The sequence below is a fragment of the Gossypium arboreum genome, chromosome 3, assembly GCF_025698485.1.
Source record: "Gossypium arboreum isolate Shixiya-1 chromosome 3, ASM2569848v2, whole genome shotgun sequence".
Classification (NCBI taxonomy): domain Eukaryota; kingdom Viridiplantae; phylum Streptophyta; class Magnoliopsida; order Malvales; family Malvaceae; genus Gossypium; species Gossypium arboreum.
In genome coordinates, this window is record NC_069072.1 from 15,232,798 (window position 1) to 15,255,659 (window position 22,862).

At 35.0% G+C, this 22,862-nt stretch overlaps 1 non-coding gene across 1 annotated transcript; it reads left to right on the top strand.

Annotated features, from left to right (window-relative positions):
• Nucleotides 1-22,517: 22,517 nt before the first annotated feature.
• Nucleotides 22,518-22,624, top strand: LOC128291263 (small nucleolar RNA R71). Its single transcript, XR_008281039.1, has one exon. It is a non-coding gene; the product is annotated as a small nucleolar RNA R71 (small nucleolar RNA).
• The last annotated feature ends 238 nt before the right edge of the window (nt 22,625-22,862 follow it).

Consider the following 22,862-nt stretch of genomic DNA (forward strand, 5'->3'; position numbering starts at 1 on the left):
CAGTGTCGCGACGTCGATAAATTGGCAGGGATGTCGCGACACGAAATCGCTATGTTGCGACATCGCTGTAATTTTTTGTAGGTGACCCGACCTGATAACACAACCTGATGGCTTTAAAACCTATTTTAGTCCACTTTTAAGCATATAAACACCTAATTTTTAACCTAAAAAACATATTATCTACCTTTTTAATCATTTCTTAACCCCTTAATCTTCTTAACCCTCCAAAACCTTTCTAAAACCATCAAACTCTAAAACAAATTTGTTTTACCTCTTCCTTATTATTTTGAAAAAAACTCTATCTGTTAATCATATTTGGAAGCTAAGAATGAGAGCACTTAAGAAAACAAAACCATCACACGAAACAAGGAATTTAACGACTTCTACGAGGTTAAAGGTTTCTAACTTAAACTTTTGTTGTTCTATTGGATTTCTTTGCTTAATATTCTTCTTTTGTTCTTAGTTTAACAATAATGCCTCATAGAAAGGCTAGACGAACTATTAAACTGGAGCCATGGATGGTTCAAAACCCCTCTTGTTTTGTGAACCTGAATGTTGAAAAATATTTTAATGAACTTCAAGGGAAAACATTCATTCAAGAGAGGGGATTTGGTCCGTCGATTATCTTTTGTAAGGAGATATGTCCTCTAGCTAGGTATCATAGGTGGGAACGTTTTTGGACAATCTCGAAAGATATCATTGTACCCGATAATTCAAGAATTTTATGCATCTTTGCAAGATCATGAGTCTAGAAATATTGATGGCCATATATGGGATATTTTATCTGTATGGGGGATTGAAGTTAAAGTAACCCCTCGAATTATCTGTGATTTTTACAATACTTCATACTATGACCAAGATTTTATTGATGAAACTGATTTAGAATACTTTTAGGACATAGATATGGACAATATTATAAACTATTTCATAAAAGGAAGGGGTGAACGGAAATATTGCCCAGGCATTAGTATCCCAACATCCTTTAATCAAGCTATCATGTTCCTAGAGTCTAAAATGTGGATTAAATTTGTGTGCACCCGAATAGTGTAACACCCCTAACTCGTAACCGTTGTTGAAATAGGTTAAGAGGCATTGCAGGACTTATAACTCAGATCAAAACAATCATATATCAAATATCATCTCATTTCAAATAATATAAGTCATTCTTATTCAATATGAACTTAAATCGAGCATACAAAGCCTAAATCATGCATTTGGAACCAAATCAGAAACAAATGGAAGTTTCAGAAACTTAAAAAAATTTTAACTTTTCAAATACCACACGCCCATGTGTCTAAGCCATGTGCCAAGCCATGTGAAAATTAGAGAGGCTACAGACTTGGCCGCACGGTCGATCACACATCCGTGTGCCAGCCTGTGTGACACACATGACCATTCGACACGCCCGTGTGTCTAGGCCGTGTCAAAACTGGAGGGTATACTGACTTTAATTCATAGGGTACCCCAGGGGACACATGGCCCATGTCTCTACCTGTGTGGACAAAAATAGGCTATTTGAATAGCCAATTTGCCACCCCAATTGGGTCAAATCTACAAGTACCAAACCAAGCATATTTGCACAACATTTTATGACCAATTTACATCCAAAACATACACCATTCATAACATATCATTACCAACCAATTCTATGATTAGAAACCTTACTAATCCATGTCAAAACATATGACAAAAGCATATAAAAACATATATTTCAATACATTCTTCAACCTTATGATCAAAACTTACCAAAACATATCAACATTGACCATTTCTTTTGGTCATTCAAAACATACCGTATGATACCTCCATTATAACACATAACAAGCCATAAGTTCAAACACAATTTAGCCATATCACATGGCATGATAAAGACATTACAAAACATATCAAAACACCACTATCATATACATGCCATACTTTAATTTATACATTTTCAAAGTACCAAAATGAGATTCGATAGTGTGGTGACGATCCTCGACGATCCCCGAGATCACAGTAGCTTTGATATCTAAAAAAAATAATGCAAACACACACAAAGTAAGCTTTCAAAAGCTTAGTAAGCCATATACAAATAAACTTATCATTTAAAACATATAAACATCAACAAATTACTTATGCTTTGCAATCAATACCAAAACAAACCTCATATTCATATATTTAGATTATAGATCATCATTTGTACATATACTTACCTTTCATTCTCAAGCATAATATACAATGCAAACATACCTGAATCAAATATAATTTCATAATGTCATTCATTTACTCGGAATGCCCGTTTGAACCGTTCGGAAGCATAAGGATACGCGGATAGATCGGAAAGCAAATACAATGCCAACATCCCAGACGTGGTCTTACATGTAATCAAACATCAATGCCACTATCCCAGACAGGGTTTTACACGAAATCAGATACGATGCCAATGTCCAAGACATAGTCTTACATGCAAAATAGAAGTCGATGCCAACATCGAAGACGTGGTCTTACACGCAAAATAGATATCGGAAATCTTATGTCATGACATATGTATCCTAACTATTCCTAAGGTTCGTACGGGGCTTTTCAAACTTCCAAACTTTGTCGATACTTTCTCGAATGGCACATGTATAGTTCGAATATTCATTCATCACAATTCAATATCATATGAGTAATAATAATTCAATTCAAACAAGCTTATTTGTATATCGACTTACCTCATATGAATTCGGATAAACTAAATCGGCTACTCGACGACTTTCGACTTTCCCCAATCTAATTCTGTTTTCTTTAATTCTTGATCTATATAAATTCAAATTTAACTTATTCAATCACAAATTCATTCAAAACAATCCATAAAAACCTATTTAGGGCATTTTGCAAACTAGCTTTCACACTTTCACATTTTGACACTTTAGTCCCTAATTCACAAAATTAAAAAATACATATAATTTGCATATACTCATGCTTGACCGAATATTCGTAGAACTCCTACAAGTCCACACATTTTATTTATTTCACATTTTTGTCCTTCAGTTTACAAATTTTATAATTTAGCCCATTTTACTCAAAATCATCAAAAATTCAAAGACAAAACATGTTAACCCAAAACATATCTTCTATTTATCAACAACTAACTTCAAAAAACTCATAGTTTCATCAATGGCACATTTCAAAATCTTCAACAAAATCAGAAATTGAGACATGAGCTTGATAGTATACAAAGCAACGATTACAAAAACGTAAAAATTATTAAAAACCAAACAAGACATATACCTTAATAAAAGAAAATCAATGGCCAAACCCTAATGTTATTTCTCTTTTATTTTTCTTGTGATTTTCGGCAAAGCTAAGCATAAAATGGCTTTGTTTTCTATTTTTTTTTCATATAATTAACATAATAGGCTAAATACCAAATTTGCCCTTTTTATTAAACCATAAATAAATTATGATATAATGCCCATTTAAGTCATTTAATTCATTCAATGGTCAAATAACCTCATAAGGACCTCACAATCATAAAGCCAAATCAAATAGACACTTTTAACAAGTAGCAGACAACTTTTACATTTTACGTGATTAGGTCCTTTTATCAAATTAAGCACACAAACAATTAAATTTTCATACGATATTTTCACACATGCTAATTCACATATCATAAGCACAGAAAATAATATTTAAATATTTTTCTAAATCAGATCTGTAGTCTCGAAACCACTATTCTGACTAGGGTCTAAACCGAACTATTACAATTCTCCCCTCTCAGGGATTTTCTTCCCTGAAAATGTTACCGTTAGAAAGATTCGAATAATGTTGTCTCATAGTATCTTCAGGCTCCCACCTGGCCTCTTCAATACCGTGACAATGCCACATCACTTTTACTAACAAAATTTTCTTATTTCGCAGTTCTTTAACCTTGCGAGTTAAGATACGGATTGGTTCTTTTTCATAAGTCATATCAGACTGAATTTCAATCTCAAACAGAGGAATCACATGCGAAGGATCGGATCTATCATCGAAGCATCGACATATCATGAATCTTTTCTAGTTTTGGTGGCAACAACAATCCATATGCTACAGGATAAATACACTCAGTTATCTCAGACGGCCCAATGAACCTCGGACTCAGTTTACCTTTTCTACCGAACCAAAGTAGTTTCTTCCACGGAGATACTTTCAAAAACACTTTGTCGCTGATCTCAAATTCAATGTCTTTTCTTTTCAAATCCGTATAAGATTTCTGATGATCGAAAGCTGCTTTCAAACTATCTCAGATCACTCACTTTCACTTTCTATTCAGTTTCTTTTATCAAATCAGTCCCGTGAATCTTATTTTCGTTGAGCTCAGTTCAATAACAAGGTGTACGTCATTTGCGACCATATAAAGCTTCTTATGGTGCCATTTTAATGTTCGACTGAAAACTGTTACTATAAGCGAATTCAATAAAAGGCAAGTACTATTCCCACGTACCTTCAAATTCAAGAATGCAACATCTCAACATATCCTCTAGTATCTGAATAACCCACTCGAATTGGCCATCCGTTTGCGGGTGAAAAGTAGTACTGAAGTGCAATTTAGTACCTAGAGCATCTTGCAATTTCTTCCAAAATCGTGATGTGAATCTTGAATCTCTGTTTGATATAATAGATAATGGCACACCGTGCAATCTTACAATATCGAAAATGTATAACTCAGCTAACTTATCAAGTGAGTAATCAGATCGTACTGGAATAAAATGGGTTGATTTCATCAATCAATCTACTATGACCTAAATAGCATCTTTCTTTCTCAGAGATAGGGGCAAACCCGAAACAAAGTCCATTGTCACTCTATCTCATTTCCACTCCAAAATCATAATTGGTTGTAGCAAACCAGATGACACCTGATGTTCAGATTTAACTTGTTGATAGATCAAACATTTCGAAACAAAGTCAGAGATATCTCTTTTCATTCCAGACCACCAGTAACGCTGTTTCAGATCATAATACATTTTCGTACTACCCGGATGCACAGATAGCAGACTGTTGTGAGCTTCCCTCAAAATCATCTGAATTAACTCTGGATTTCTCGGAACAAAAATTCTATCTCAGAATCGTAGACAATCATCTTTATCAATTCTGAATTCTGAATTAGACTCTAAATCATACTGAGCTCGTTTTGCTAAAATCTCATTCTCAATCTTCTGACCTTCGATAATCTGTTGTAAAAACAAAGGTGTCGCTTTTAATTCAGCTAAAACTAGACCATCATCAGACAGAACCAAATGAGTATTCATGGCACACAGAGCAAATAATGATTTTCGACTTAGAGTATTAGCAACAACATTTGCTTTACCCGAATGATAATCAATCACAAGGTCATAGTCTTTTAGCAGTTCTAACCATCTTCTTTGTCATAAATTCAAATCTTTCTGAGTCATCAGACATTTCAAACTCTTATGATCAGAATATACGTGACATTTCTTACCAAACAGATAGTGGCGCCAAATCTTTAAAGCAAACAAAATCCCAGCTAACTCAAGGTTGTGTGTCGGATAGTTCTTTTCGTGTGGCTTTAACTGTCTCGAAGCATAAGCAATGACTTTACCTTCTTGCATTAAAACACATCCCAGACTGATCAACGAAGCATCACTGTAGATCACAAATTCTTCACCCGATTCAGGTGTACCAATGTCAAAGCTTCAATCAACAAATTTTTCAACTGATCAAAGCTATTCTGACACTTTTCAGACCATTCAAACTTCACATGTTTTTGAAGTAGCTTCGTTAACGGAGTCGCAATCATAGAAAAGTCTTTTACAGACCTTCTATAATAACTAGCAAGTACCGAAATTCATATTTGCTAAACTTCGCATACAACTATTTATCTAGCAGAGTCTATAGCACTATTCTCAGATGCTCGGCATGTTTAGTCTCATCACGTGAATAAACCAATATGTCATTAATGAATACAACAATAAATCGATCTAAATATGGTCTGAAAATTTTGTTCATCAAATGCATAAAGATAGCAGGTGCATTAGTCAATCCGAAAGGTATAACTAAGAATTCATAGTGGTCGTACCTCATTCGAAAAGCAGTTTTCAGAATGTCTGAATCTTTTACTTTCAACTGATAATAACCCGATCTGAGATCTATCTTCGAAGATACAACAGCTCCTTTCAACTAATCAAATAAATCATCAATTCGGGGTGGAGGATACTTATTCTTGATAGTCATTTTATTTAACTGATGATAATCAATACACATTCTCATCGTATCGTCTTTCTTTTTCACAAATAAAATTGGAGCACCCCAAGGTGAGAAACTCGATCTAGTTCTTTTAATTCAGTCAGAGCCATTCTATACGGAGCTAAAAAAATTGGAGTAGTTCTCGGTACTAATTCAATGCCAAATTCAACTTCTCGGATTGGAGGTAATCCCAAAAGTTCTTCAGGAAGCACATCAGGGAACTCACATACAACAGGTACTGATTCAACTTTCTTTTCTGACACTTTCGAATCAATCACATAAGCAAAGTAGGCTTCACACCCTTTTTTTCACAAAACTCAAAGCTTTCATTGAAGAGATTATAGCAGGTAATCCATTCAAATCACTAGATTCAATTCTGACTATTTCATCATTCTTGCATCTCAAATCAATAGTTTTCCGTTTGCAGTTCACAACAGCATCATGCAAAGTTAACCAATCCATACCCAGAATTATATCAAATTCATCAAAAGGTAACAGCATCAAATTAGCCGAAAAACAAGTACCTCGAAACATTAATGGACAATTCTTATAGACTTTATCAACCAGAACAAATCTGCTTAGGGGGTTTGAAACTCTAATTACAAATTCAGTAGACTCTACAGGCAAAGTCTTACTGTTCACTAAGTTCATGCATATATACGAATGTGTTGATCTAGGGTCTATCAAAGCAATCACAGAAGTATCATAAAGTGTGAAAGTACCAGTAATCACATCTGAAGACGAAGCTTCCTCACGAGCTCGAATAGCATAGGCTCTAGCAGATGCACGAGCCTCGGATCTAACAGCTGTGTCTTTTGTCCCTCTTTGACTGCCACTTACATTTCCTGTATTTCTGGGAGGTCTACCACGAGATACATTGCCACTTGGTCTCTGATTTTGTATAATTTCTTGCTTGACAGATTCAGGGCAATCGCAGCTAAAATGATTTAACGATCCACATTTGAAACAAGCCTGATCATACAATCTACAATTACCAGGATGTCTTTTACCACAATGCTTGCACTTAGGGCGATCAGATTTAGCATTTCCAACACTGGCAACAGATATAGCTGGAGCTTTGAAGTTCAAATGCAATCTAGCACGATCTCTATTTGAATGTCCCACATTAGTCTTTGAACAGCTATTATCATTTCTAAACTTCTTTGATGCAGATTGAAATGACTTGCCTTATGATCTCTTTCGCAATTCTCTAGCTTTAGAATCAGCTTTTCTTTTCTCTTTCTTGAGATCTTCGGCTTTACATGCTCGTTCAACAAGCACAACGAATTTTTTAATCTCAAGAATCTCGACTAACAAACGAATATCCTTGTTTAAGCCATCCTTGAATCTTTTGCACATTATTGCCTCAGTAGATACACATTCAAGAGCATACTGACTCAGTCTTACAAATTTCTGCTCGTATTCTGTAACAGACATACGGCCTTGTTTAAGTTCAAGAAACTCTTTACGTTTCTGATCGATAAATTTCTGATTGATGTATTTCTTCCAGAATTCATCTTGGAAGAAATCCTAGGTGACTCACTCACTTGGAACTAACGATATCAAAGTCTTTCACCAATGGTACACTGTGTCTCTCATAAGTGAAATGGTACATTTGATGCATTCTTCAGGATTCAAAGATAATTCATCAAATACTCTTATCATGTTCTCCAACCAGAACTTGGCTTTTTTAGCATCATCATTCGTTGTAGCTCGAAACTCTTCGACCCCATATTTTCTAATCTTATCTACCGGAGGCTTACTTAACTGAACCGGATTCACTAGTGTCATAGCAGGAGTTTGTGGAGGATTTATCGGAGGTGGAGGTTGTTGAACAGCAGGATTGGTTCTAATGTATTGACTAAACCAATCGTTCATCATTTGATAAGAAGCTTGTCTAGCCTCACCATCATGGCTACTCGTAACTGGTCCAGAATCGAATGGCACCGTTCCTTGCGCAGGAGCAGGCGCATTACTTTCGACATCGTTTGCCATAGCTCGTTCGGGATCCATTTGCTATACAAAAGAACATTTCAATGTCAGGATTTATCACACTATCGTAGTTCATAAATATAACATTTATAGCTAGACTCATATACGCTATGGTAATCCTAGATACGACTAAACCATAGCTCTGATACCAATAAAATGTAACACCTGTAACCCGTAACCGTTGCCGAAATAGGTTAAGAGGTATTACCGGACTTGTAACTCAAATCAGAACAATTATATATCAAATATCATCTCATTTCAAATAATATAAGTCATTCTAATTCAATATGAACTTAAATCGAGCATACAAAGCCTTAATCATGCATTCGGAACCAAATTAGAAACATATGGAAGTTTCAGAAACTTAGAAAATTTTTAACTTTTCAAATACCACACGCTCGTGTGTACAGGCCGTGTGCCTTACACGGCATTAGACACGTCCGTATATCTAAGTTGTGACAAAATAGGGCATACATACTTACTTGTCCACACGGCCACAATACACGTCCGTGTGCCAAGCCATGTGAAAATTAAGGAGGCTACTGACTTGGCCACACGGCTGATCACACGCCCGTGTGACACACACGATGATTAGACACGCCCGTGTGTCTAGGTTGTGTCAAAACTAGAGGGTGTACTGACTTTAATTTGTAGGGTACCGTAGGGGACACATGGTCGTGTAACTTGACCATGTGTTACACACGACTGAGACACACGCCTGTGTCTCTACCCGTGTGGACAAAAATAGGCCATTTGAATAGCCAATTTGCCACCCCAATTGGGTCAAACCTACAAGTACCAAACCAAGCATATTTGCACAGATTTTATGACCAATTTACATCCAAAACATACACCATTCATAAAATATCATTGCCAACCAATTCCATGATTATAAACCTTACTAATCCATGTCAAAACATAAGATAAAAGCATATCAAAACATAAATTTCAATACATTCTTCAATCTCATGATCAAAACTTACCAAAACATATCAACATTGACCATTTCTTTTGGTCATTCAAAACATACCATATGATACCACCATTATAACACATAACAAGCCATATCACATGGCATGATAAAGACATTACAAAACATATCAAAACACCACTAGCTATATACATCCATACTTTAATTTATACATTTTCAAAAGGTACTAAAATGAGATTAGATAGTGTGGTTATTCCTCGACGATCCCCGAGCTTACAGTAACTTCGATATCTAAAAAATATAATGCAAACACACACAAAGTAAGCTCTCAAAAGCTTAGTAAGCCATATACAAATAAACTTATCATTTAAAACATATAAATATCAACAAATTACTTATGTTTTGCAATCAATACCAACACAAACCTCATATTCATATACTTAGATTATAGATCATTATTTGTACATATACTTACCATTCATTCTAAAACATAATATACAATGCAAACATACCTGAATTGGATACAATTTCATAATGTCATTCATTTACTCGGAATGCCCGTTTGAACCGTTCAGAAGCATAAGGATACGCAGATAGATCGGAAAGCAAATACAATGCCAACGTCCCAGACGTGGTCTTACATGTAATCAAACATCGATGTCACTTTCCCAGACAGGGTCTTACACAAAATCAGATACGATGCCAATGTCTCAAACATGGTCTTACATGCTAAACAGATATAAAAAATCCTATGTCATGACATATGTATCCTAACTATTCCTAAGGTCTGTACGGGGCTTTTTGGACGTCGGAACTTTGTCGATACTTTCTCAGATGGCACATGTATAGTTCGAATATTCATTCATAACAATTCAATATCATATGAATAACAATAATTCAATTCAAACAAGCTTATTTGTAATCAACTTACCTCATACGGAATCGAATAAATTGAATCGGCTACACAATAACTTTCGACTTGCCCCGATCTAATTTTGTTTTCTTTAATTCTTGATCTATATAAATTCGAATTTAACTTATTCAATCACAAATTCATTAAAAAAAATCCATAAACACCTATGTAGGGCATTTTGCAAACTAGCCCTCACACTTTCACATTTTGACACTTTAGTCCCCCATTCACAAAATCACAAAATACACATAATTTGCATATAATCATGCTTGACTGAATATTCATAGCACTCCTACAAGTCCACACATTTCATTTATTTCACATTTTAGTCCTTCAATTTACAAATTTTACAATTCAGCCCATTTTACTCAAAATCATCAAAAATCCAAAGACAAAACATGTTAACCCAAAACATATATTCCATTTATCAACAAATAACTTCACAAAACTCATAGTTTCATCAATGGCACATTTCAAAATCATAAAAAAAATTAGAAATTGAGACATTGGCTTGATAGTATACAAAACAACGATTACAAAAACGTAGAAATTTTCAAAAACCGAACAAAACACATACCTTAAACAGAGAAAATCAATGGTCGAACCCTAATGTTCTTTCTCTTTTATTTTTCTTGTGATTTTTGGTAAAGCTAAGCATAAAATGGCTTTGTTTTCTATTAACATAATAGGCTAAATACCAATTTTGCCCTTTTATTAAACCATAAATAAATTATGATATAATGCCCATTTAAGTCATTTAATTCATTCAATGGTCAAATAACCTCAAAAGGACCTCACAATCATAAAGCCAAATCAAATAGGCACTTTTAACAAGTAGCATACAACTTTTACATTTTACGCCATTAGGTCCTTTTATCAAATTAAGCACACAAACGATTAAATTTTCATACGATACTTTCACACATGCTAATTCACATATTATAAACATAGAAAATAATATTTAAATATTGTTTGAACTCGTATTTTTGGATTGTATTAAAATTTTGGATTATTTTAATTTTTTTTATGATTAGGATTAGATATAATTTTTTATTGCTTTTTTAGTTTGGTTTTTATTTTCTATGTAGTAACCCCATATGAAGAAAACACAATAAATTGATCTATTAATGAGCAAAAGAGGAAACACCCACTAATAACAGTTGGAACAACCACAATCAATCGGGTAACTTCTTTTGTTATCTTTTTATGGGCTACACAATGAGGACAATGTGTTATCTAAAGTGTGGGGGGTAAGATAGAGAATTTGTCTCAACTTTTATGTTTTTATTTTGATTTTTCTTGTCAATCGTGTGCTTGAGCTTGTCGAAATATAAGTGATTGGTTAGAAGCAAGTACATAGGTTGCTTGTATTTACACATAAATTTGGCATGATGATAATTGATTTTAAATTTTTTATTATTAGACTATTAAGTTCTATACAGTACACTGTAAATAGGTATTAAGAAGTCAACTGTACCAAGTAATATAGAAAATACAAAGAAACGAGCATGCTAGTATGAATGATAAATTGTTGAATTTGAGTTTGTTTGGTTGATTAAATTTGTACACATTAAGATATTTAAGGGATGACCTAAGGCATTGTTTGGAACACATCTAGAGCCAAAAATTTGACATTTATTTATTCACCCTTATATCAATTTTGAGCTTGTAAAGACTTCTTGATGAACCTTATTACAAAACCTGAGACTATAGATGTCTGACCATACGTATTGAGGGTTAAGTAGATACATTATAGTGGATTTTGTAAAAACAGAGTGAAAATAGGAAAGATTAGCGTGATATAGGAACTATAGGTTAGCTGATACGTGATATTCGTGATAGGTTTTAAATATTTATAATGAATCATTCTTAAAACTAACTATTATCACGATGAAGGCAAGTGTACCTATCGAACAGTAGTATAGCTTTAGCAAGACCAGATTATCAAAACCAAAGGAACTAAAAGTACTAGTATCAACTTTCTTTTTATTATCTAGCTAAAAAATAAAAGGGTTTTGTTTAAATTTAAACTAAGAAATCACAGAAAAGAAATTTGGGGAAAATACTTTTCAGAAAACTCGATTGATTAAGACAATACCTAATGAAAAATCCACCTAGAGTTCACTTGTTATTTGACTCTGAATTGGATGATTTATTCATTCAACTTGTTCCGTAGAGATCTCTAAGTTATATTATTATCTCTCTCGAGACTAACAATGTCTAACCCTAGTTTGAGTAATTGAAATCTCTTTCTAATTAACGCCCTAAGGTTGCATTAAATCGATCTATGGATCCCCTTATTAGGTTTCACCCTAATCCGATAAAATCTTGTCACCCTATCTCTAGGCACGCAACCAACTCCGCTTAATTATGATAAATTTACTCTTAGACAGGGTCTATTCCTCCTCTGAATAAGAGCTTAACTTGAATCAATATCCTAGAATATCAAAACGAGAATTAAGAACACATAATTAAGAACAAGTCAAATATTTATCATACAATTGAGATAATAATAACAAGATCCGTCTTAGGTTTCATTCCCCTTAGGTATTTAGGGGTTTTAGTTCATACTAATGAAAGAAAACATCTCAAAAGAATAAAAATAACAAAACATAAGAAAACCCAAAAACTCCTGAGGGAATCTGAAGGGAGATCTTCAGTCTTGATGGTGAATCTGGCTTCTGATATGGATTGATCGACTTTCCTTGAGCAATTCCTTGCTTCCTCTTGTGTGTCCCAATCTAAATGCCTCCTCAAGTGTTTAAATAGGCTTTGGAATGCCTAAAAGCCCTCAAAATTGGCATTTTTCGAATTGTACTAAACTTTGGCTCGGTAGGGACACGCCTGTGTGCGATTGCTTAAGGTCGTGGTCAAGGCTATTAAATGGGCGCGGGCGTGTGATCTACCCGTGTAAATTGTGTTTTGACCTTGCCAAAGGGACACAGCCATGTGGTCTGCTTGTGTGAGGAAGTCCAGGCCGTGTTGATTTTGTACGTTGGCCCATTTTCTCTATTTTTGGCCTGTTTCTTGTTCCTTTCACTCTTCTATCATCACCTAAGTATAAAATATGAAATTAAGGCATTAAGAGTATCAAATTCACCAGTTTTAAGGAAAAATCATCCATTAAATGTGCTAAGCATGGGATAGAAATATGTATGAATTACGGTTTATCAAATACCCCCACACTTAAGCATTTGCTTGTCCTCAAGCAAAATCCTCAACTCATAATCGAAATAAATTCTTCTCAACTTATAATTTCTATCGATAATATCTCAAAATAATCCATAGGTAATCATACATTGAAAATTCAACTGAAAGAATATCAAAGTGTCAAACATTCCAAGTTGAGCATTTTATCATGAAAACATAGGTGTCTCCCCTCATCTAAGTAATTACCTTTGATTCAAAATATCACAGAGTTCATCCTCACTAAAGATTTACTCAAATCACTCGAGGTGTTTAAGGACAATAAATGAAGCACTCAATAGTCAATAATGAAAAGTCATTACCATAGGCTTGCATGAAAATCAAATCTCCACCACTATAAATCGAGATGAAACATCAATCAAAAGGTCTTTAGAGGGTTGTAACGTGACTTTGGTTAGAGGGTGTGGTCACAAACTGAAAGAAAGGGTTAGAATCGAGATAGAATTTAAAAATTGCCTAACTAGAAAAATGACTAGTCATCAATTGCGTACAACAGAGCTTTTTCTCAGAATATGGAATTTAACTTCTTTAGCTTAGAAGATCACTACTACTAATATGTAAACATGTATTTTTTTTAAGAACAAGTCAAATTACAAAATAGAATAAAACATAGCTAAGCAACTATTCCAACTCAGATCTCGACAAAAATAGGGATCAAATTAATTTAGGGGATTTCAAAAATAATGAGTAATGGGTTAATATTGAGGGTAAATCAATGAATGGGTTGTTAGGCTCAAGGGGGTTCACTAAGGGTTAATTGTGAAGGTAGGCTTTTATGGAGTCAGTGGGTTAAACCTAAGTGCCTTTATCATTTTGACGTATCAAATCAAATGGTGTGGTCTTGACATGCATGATCGAGCAAGTCCTAGAATAACAATTCAATACTGATGCACTCATAATGAAAGTAAGCATGAAAGAAATAATAGATGCTCTAAAGGATCAAGATCTCACAAAAATTATGGCTTTTTGATGTTTAAACTTGTGAATTCCAACTCAAAATAATACCTAAAATTGGGAAACAACCTAAAAGTTTTTAATTCTTCAAAAATCAACTTATCATGCTTGATTCCTTAATGTCTTAAAGTTTAAACAATCAATGCATAAATGCTTATGTTTTAATTCAAGATATATCAATAAACATTATAGACTAATTGGAATTCATTCTAATAATGATATGAGAAGATCGCATGAGAATAAAACAAAATTCAGGGATTTTTCTGATATAAAAGACCCCCACACTTAAGATGTACATTGCCCTCAATGTACAAAGGTAGATATATTGAAAAAGATAGATTTATAATCAAAAGATAGGGAGAGAAGTGAAACATCCTGAATGATGAATGAATTCTTTGAAGTGGAGTTTTGGAGAATAATCGGCGTGAGAGTGGAGGAGGATACTCCGGTGTGTTAGAGGTTCATTAGTCCATAAGTCTTGCGCCAAAAGAATATTATATCTGGTGGTAGCTATGGTCGTGGTCGAGCAGGACATGGCAGTCGTGGAGAACCTTTCCCAGTAGAGTTTTTAGTTCCTATGTGATGATGAGCTTGAGGAGCTCTTTATAACTGTGACAAAATTAGGAACTTTTTAGGAAGTATAAGGAAGCGTAATTACTCGTAATGGAATAACCGAAGTTGATAATTGTGAAATAAAAATTATAAAATCCAATAGAAATAAGCTTAAAGAAAAATAAAAAGTAGTCTTAAAATAGAAAAAAATAAAAACATAAAATAATAAATAAAAGTTTTTAAACATCTTCATCGCTAGGTGGTTCACGAGGTGGGGGTGGCGATGAGATGTGGAAGTGCTAACAAATCTGCTGTAAAGTAGCATCAATGTTATCGAAGCGCTGAAAACACTGTTGCTCGAATCGGGTAAGGCACTTAGAGATGTCGGCTTATAAAGTTGCCGCATGAACTGGACAAGAGGGTGGTGGTGGCTGAGATGGTGGGTCCTCATGACATGGAGGGACATCATCAGTAATGTCCTCAGGGTCTCCCTCCTCGGCTGATTGGGTGAGGCGATTCTAAGGAGGGTGGGTTCCTCAGTACTTCTCGATCATCCTCATACTAAGCATGCTCTAGATGCCTTGTGGGGACGTCTAGCCAATAAGAGTAAGGGAGGATGATTAGGCTGCTGTGTTGAGGAGCCCGAAGTACCGTGCCAGTCGAGTCACGTAGGGGCCAATGGAGATGACCCCCCTCCGATGTCGCTCCGTCTGGTGGTGAATGGCGAGGGCAATAAAGTAGGCGAGGTCGAGTTTATGCCCGTTCGCCATGCTCCATAGAAAGTAGGCATCGTGAGTGTTGACGACGCTGGTGCCCTCTCGACGTCCTGTCAAAGTGTGCCAAGATGGCGTGTAGGTACCTCAAGGAGGGAGAGAGAGCTGATGCCTTGGAGTGGCTCGGTGTAATGACCCGAATTTTACCGTTACCGAAAAAGTGTATTTTCGAGTCTCCATTTCTGAAAAACGAATTCGTAAATATTTATTAAAAATATTTACGAAGTAAAATGAGTGGTTAATTAGAGTTTAATTAAGTGAATTTAATTTAATTAAGAGTAATTAAGAAAAAGGACTAAATTGAATAAAGGATGAAAGTTAAATTGTAGATTAAAAGAAAATGAAGAGGACCAAAATGGCAATTATGCCATTTGTCCTAAGTGAGGCGGCATAAACATAAAAATCTGAGATTTTTATGTGTTAAAATATATATTAAATTATTATTATTAAAAGTAAAGTAAATAAAAAGGAAATAAAGGAAAGAAACAAAAGAATAAAAAGAAGGAAGGAAACATAATAGCGAGAAGCAAACAGAGAAGAAACAGGGGAGAAAGAAAGAAAGAAAAGAAGAAGCGAAAATAAGGTTTTAAAGGTTCCAAGTTAATTTGGTAAGTCAATTTAGCCCCTTTTCTTATGATTTTTGAGTTTTTTGGAATCCTAGAGATAAATAGTACTTGTTTTAAGTAGAAATTTTGAAAGTCATTAGATTTCTAAGTTTGGTTCATGTTGAATAAAATGATGGAATTGGGGGTTTATTTGATAGAAATTTTGATTGGAATTGAATAAAGGATTGAATCGTAAACTAAGCTATAAGTTTTGAGTTTTAGGGATTAAATGGAAATAAATTTGAAATTATGAAAATATGCTGGAAATTTAATAGTTAAGTATGAGTTTGGAAAAAATTTGAATAGAAATAAAGTATGAATTAAGATAGAAAAGTAAGAGAATTTAGTTAGGATTAAATTGAAATTAAAGTAAATCAACATTTTGCACTAAAACTGTTTTAGACAGCAGCAGTAGTCTAACTTTGAAAAATCATAAAAAATTATAGAAATCGAATTAGAAGATGAATAAAATATGAAATTAAATCTTATTGAGTCTAGTTTCTTATAGAAGAAACGATATAAGCAATTGAATTGTAAATTATGAGATATAATGAATTTTATGAGACAAGGTCAGAATGAATTCGGGTTCCCCTGTTCTGACTTTGGAAAATCACCAAAAATTTAAGAAAAATAATTAGAGGCTTAAAGTTATATTTTTGGAATCTCTAATGAGTCTATTTTCAGGAGAAATCAATGGGAATATTATCTGAGTTCTGTACTGTGAGATAATTAATTTTTAGTGAAGAAGGGACGAAACTGTCAGACAACAGAATAGGGGTGAATTTAAAGAATAAACTGTACTTAATGGCTAAACCAAAAATTCTGAAAATTTTATTGTAAGAAGATTTGTGAGTCTAGTTTCAGGAAAAATTAGTGGATCTTAATTTAGAATTCTGTAACTCAAGATATGAATTAGTAATATATTAATGATTATGAATTGTATTAATTTCGTAGTCAATGTGGTACCGGAAATCTCGGCTAAGAAAGGACAAGACAAAGTCAACAGGAGTTAGCTCGAAAATTACGGTTTGTATTTCTATAATCCAAACTTAGTTATTATTTGTCATTTTTATATACATATGACAATTGTTAGTGTTAGAATTATGATGTTTTACAATTGGAATGGATTGATTTTGGTATGCGATGAATTTATTGAATTTATATTGATTGAAATTATTTTGATTGAATTTATATTGATTGAATTATATAATATATATGATTTATGTAGAAATTTGAATATTGAATGAATGTTATATTGAAAAATATATTGATTGGAAATATGAGGAAATTGATATGAATATATGAGATTGTGATATTTGAATATTTGATATTGAAAAGTGAATTGAATTGTATTGAATTATGAATTAATGTGAATAATTGAAATATATTGTTGAATTGAATGAAATTGTATGAATTGTGAAAATGGGTGAATATATGTGATTATCAGAATGGTATATTGATGAAAGAATTATTAAATTGAGAAAGTGAATGAAATACCATATTAACTAGTCGGGCTGAGTCGGATATAATTGGCATGCCATAGGATCTGGAAGTGTACAGGATTTGCCGGCTTTATCGATCAGGCACTTTATGTGTCGTATTTCAGGCACCTCGTGTGTCGTATCAGGCACCTCGTGTGTCGTATCAGGCACCTCGTGTGTCGTTTTAGGCACTTTATGTGTCGTATGCTGATCAGGTACTATGTACCATTTTAGGCACAATGTGCCGTACTGGTGTGTTTGGGTTGGAATCCGTGTATCCGTTAAAGTCCGGGTTTGTTAATAGGGGTAAATAAGTGAAAGATAAATCGAATAAATTTGATTGATCAAGCTATTGAAATGAAACGAGAAATTGAATTGAGAATTGAAAATTTAGATATGAAATTGAAAATATGAACCAAAGGTTCATGAAATGATTGGAGTTCGAATTGATGATCTATGATGCCACTTGATGAATTTAAATGTGATTTGAGATATATGAGTCGTATGTATATACTGAAAGCTATCAGGGATAGTAAGTTGATACGATATAAATGAAATTGATTTATTGAAATGAATTAAAATGGAATATGATTGATAAGTATATAGTTGAATATAGTTTAATGATATTGAATTGTGAGTAAATTAAGGAAAGCTATACCGAATAGTAAGTGAAAGAACGGAGTAAATAGTAATGGATTTATTTAAGAATTGAACAATTATGTTATTGTGTTTATTATATGAACTGTATAAAATTTATATGGTAAGTAATCAAATTTATCTATGAATAAATAATTGAATAATTGTAATTATTATTATGATCTTAAGTATTTGTTATATTATTAATTGTTCGGATTATAGAAATACCATCGAGTATACCATACTCAACAGACGGTTTATTCTTGTCTTGCAGTTAAGTAAAGATAGTACGTTGAATCGGCATCCCAAGACGATCCCGAATTCATTAAGGTAAAGTATGTTGAGTATTGATAATGGCATGTACCTAGGACGTTTTATGAGAGTCATTTAGGTTATAGAAGTATTGATGAAATGAGTAAATTATGGTTGGCAACGGTATGTAGTATGAATTTTGAAATTTACTAAGAATTCGTAGTGATTCTAAATTAGTCCCGAATTGAATTTACTGTTTATATTGGACCGCGAGGGCCCATTAAAGGGACAACATCTTAAAACTAGGATGTATGTGAATATTTATTTTAGTTAATGACCGGAATTGGACTGTACTGACTGGTAATGTCTCGTAACCCTGTTCTGGTGACAGTATAGGGTTAGGGGACGTTACACTCGGGTCGTAGGTGGTAGAATCGAGGACCAAAGCATACCAGCACTTCGAGGGCGAGTAGTGGATGTGGCGACGGAGAGTGTCGAGGTCGTTCTCATCCATGAAATCCTTTGTGTACAGGCCCAAAGCTATACCGAACTCGGGCACACTCAACTGGCGGACTAAACCGTCGAGACGGAACTAGACTATTCCAGGATCATCAAAGTTGGTCATGACGTCTTGAACATGGAATGTCGAGCAAAGTTCAAGTGTGAGCTCAAGGTACGTCGGCTCGATGATCGCAAAGAAGAGGTCCCATAGATCGATTGTCAGGAGTGCTCATCGTCAGCCAACTGGACTTGTTTAAGCTCTGTCCAGTCAATGCAGCAGTCCACACCTAAAGGTCGGGCCCGTAGGATTTGGAATAGTTCCTCCTAATTGCTTGGTGGAAATTAGAGGTATGGCTGGCAAATTTCCGCGGTAGGGCGCGAGGAAGAAGCCACTTTCCACTTTTTTGAAGTAGGAACGGTAGTTTTCTTGCCACGTGAGCTTGATATGGTATACTTGGAAGAAGAAAAAAGAATATAACATAACTAACTAACTCAAGAAGTAATCATGAATATAGTTAAACTAACCAGTCCAACCAACGATACTTAGCAGTTTAATCTAAATGATAGAAGTTTATATAGCAATTGACATAATAAAATCATTATTATTTTCAACATAAAATGACTGAACTAGACTCTTATGGGAAAACACGAAAACAATGAATGTATCAGAAAGCATTGACTAAAATGGTGAAGAATAAACGTATAAGCATGACTATAGTAAGAACTATAAATATAAATCAAATATCTGCCAAATAAAACCATAAGAATCATAAAATTAGTAAAAAAGATGAAGAAAATAGAGAGAAAATAGTAAAAGAAAATGCTAAAAAGATGAGAATGGGTGTCGAAAATGGAGTTGGAGGCGGTGCACGGGCTTGGCAGGGAGGCCGTGTGGTCTTGCAGTGGCTAGGGTTAGGGATTTTGGGTGAAGAAGATGATGAATAGTGAAGGGTATTTATATATTTTGGGACACATGGCCAGGGGACACGTCCGTGTTCCCCAATTTTTGCCCGTGTGATTCGCGAATTTTGAATTTGGGTGAGTCTGACATTTGGCCCACGTCCGTGTTCCTTGGGCGTGTAGGTGTACATGGCCGTGTCGCACAGCCATGTCTGTCTTCGTTTGCTTCTCCCACGCTCATGTATGTAGGACCACGCCCATGTTAATCTGACAAGTTTGACCACAAGTTCTAGACACAGGCGTGGCAAATGCCCGTGCTATTTTCTCAGGTTTAACCACAGTTCTACGACACAGACATGTTGCATGTCCATGTTGTTTTGGTAGATTCGCCCACGGTCTTAACGCACGACCGTGGTGACTTTTCGCATCCCGTGTTGGGGAAAATTTCACCCTGTTTTCATACGACCTAAGGCATGCCCGTGTGCCTGGCCGTGTGTGCTTTAGAAAGCCTACGATCCATGAGTCGGTTAGTATGTTAGATGTTAAAACTAAAATTTAAAGAAATTAATATTGTTAGTTCTCAGGTTGCCTCCCGAGAAGTACTTATTTATAGTCTAAGCTAGACTTACCTTTTTGGTGAATGGTCATGGTAGTTCGAGGAGTTTATAGTCCTTATTCCTGCTATGAATCCCATCAAAATAAGGTTTTAGGTAGGTATTGTTTACCTTAAAGGTGCCGAATTTGGGATGACTTACCTCGACTATAGCAAATGGGAAAATACTAAGTACCGTAAGAGGAATTTCTTCATTCGGTTTGGCAATGTTAATGTGAGGATCTGCGGCATCTAATGAAACTTTATCTCCAACCTTAAGTTGATTTGGTGAGCCATTGAGCTCGTTCTGGCGTAGTTTTGGTTTATCGTGTTTTCTTGGTTTAAATGTCAGCCATTCATCTAACTCCTCGATTTGTAACATTTGTTCTTCATGTGTAGATCCTTTGTTGTGGATTGAACATGGCTCATGTGTGTCCTTCAAACTTATTTCCTGCAAAATAGGTTGCACCGTATGATTAGTCTTAGTAGAACAATTTGTACAATCACCTTCAATTTTTGATGTGTTGTTCGGGTTGCAAGCTTGAAGGGTGATTGTTTCGTCTCCTACACGAAGTGTGAGTTCACCTGTGTCAACGTTAATAATTGTTCTAGCAGTTGCTAAAAAGGGCCTTCCCAAAATTAAAGGAACATTGCTGTCCTCTTCTATGTCTAAAACAAAAAAATCAACTGGGAATATAAATTTGTCAATTTTAACGAGTATGTCTTCAGTGATACCCCTAGGAAATCTGACAGTTTTATCTGCTAATTAAATGCTCATCCTAATTTGTTTGGGTTTCCCTAGACCTAGTTGCTTAAACAATTTGTAAGGCATAACATTGATACAAGCCCCTAGATCAGCCAACGCATTATTAACATCTAAACTACCAATTAAACAAGGAATCGTAAAACTCCTTGGATCTTTTAGTTTGTTGGGTAGCTTATTCTGAAGAATGGCTGAGCAAACCGCGTTTAGCTCCACATGCGACCTTTCATCTAACTTTCGTTTATTTGCTAGAAGCTCCTTTAAAAATTTAACTGCGTTCGACATCTGCGAAAGTGCTTCAATAAACGGTAGGTTAATATGTAGTTTCTTTAAAAGTTTAAGGAATTTACCAAATTGTTCATCTGAGCGGTCTTTCTTTTTCGCATTGGGGTATGGCACACGAGGTTTATATTCTGTACTTACCGATTTTTGTTCGTTTTGGCCTACCTTATTCTTACCTTCGCTTACCACCGGTTCTAGCCTTGGTTTTGCCACTAACCCTTCCTCATCTTGAATGGCAATTGTGTTGAGTTGCTCCCTTGGGTTAGATTCAGTGTTGCTTGGCAGGCTACCTTATGGTCGTTCAGAAATCAACTTGGTGAGCTGTCCAATCTGAGTTTCGAGCCCCTGGATTGATGCTTGTTGATTTTTTAGTGCCATATCGGTATTCTGAAAATGAGTCTCTAACACCGAGATGAATTTGGTTAGTATCTCCTCAAGGTTTGGCTTTTTCTCATGCTGGTATGGTGGTTGCTTAAAGCTTGGAGGGGGTGGTGGTTTTTGATTTCCTTGGCCTCCTCATGAAAAATTTGTGTGATTCCTCCAACCTGCATTGTAAGTATTGCTATAAGAATTGTTTTGAGATCAAAGATTATTACCCATGTAATTTAACTGCTCGTTCTCCATGTTAGGGCCATAGGGTGGGTATTCTGAATTGCTCGATCCACCTCAATTTGCTTCGCACTGCATTACTGGGTGAACTTGTGAAGAACTAAGAAAACCATCAATTTTCTTATTCAAGAGTTCTACTTGATTAGAGAGCATGGTGACCGAATAGACGTTATAAACACCGGCTATTTTCGTTGGCTTTGTCCTCATGACTTGCCACTGATAGTTATTCAGTGACATCTCCTCTAAAAATTCATATGTATATTTAGGTGTTTTATTATTTATGGTTCCGCCAGCAGCTACGTCAACCATTTGTCGAGTAGAAGGATTCAGGCCATTATGAAAAGTTTGAACCTATAGTCAGAGTGGTAACCTATGGTGAGGGCATCTTCGCAAAAGGTCCTTATATCTCTCCCTTGCATCGTAGTGTGTTTCTAAATCCATCTGCACAAAAGAAGAGATATCATTACGTAATTTAGCCGTTTTAGCCGGCAAAAAATATTTTAGTAAAAAATTTTTGGTCATTTGTTCCCAAGTAGTGATTGACCCCTGTGGTAACGAATTCAACCACTGTTTAGCTTTGTTTCTCAAAGAAAAAGGAAATAACCAAAGGTGAATGGCATCATCAGAAACGCCATTAATTTTAAATGTATCACATAGTTCTAAAAAGTTTGCTAAGTGCGCGTTGGGATCTTCGTCCTGTAAACCATCAAAC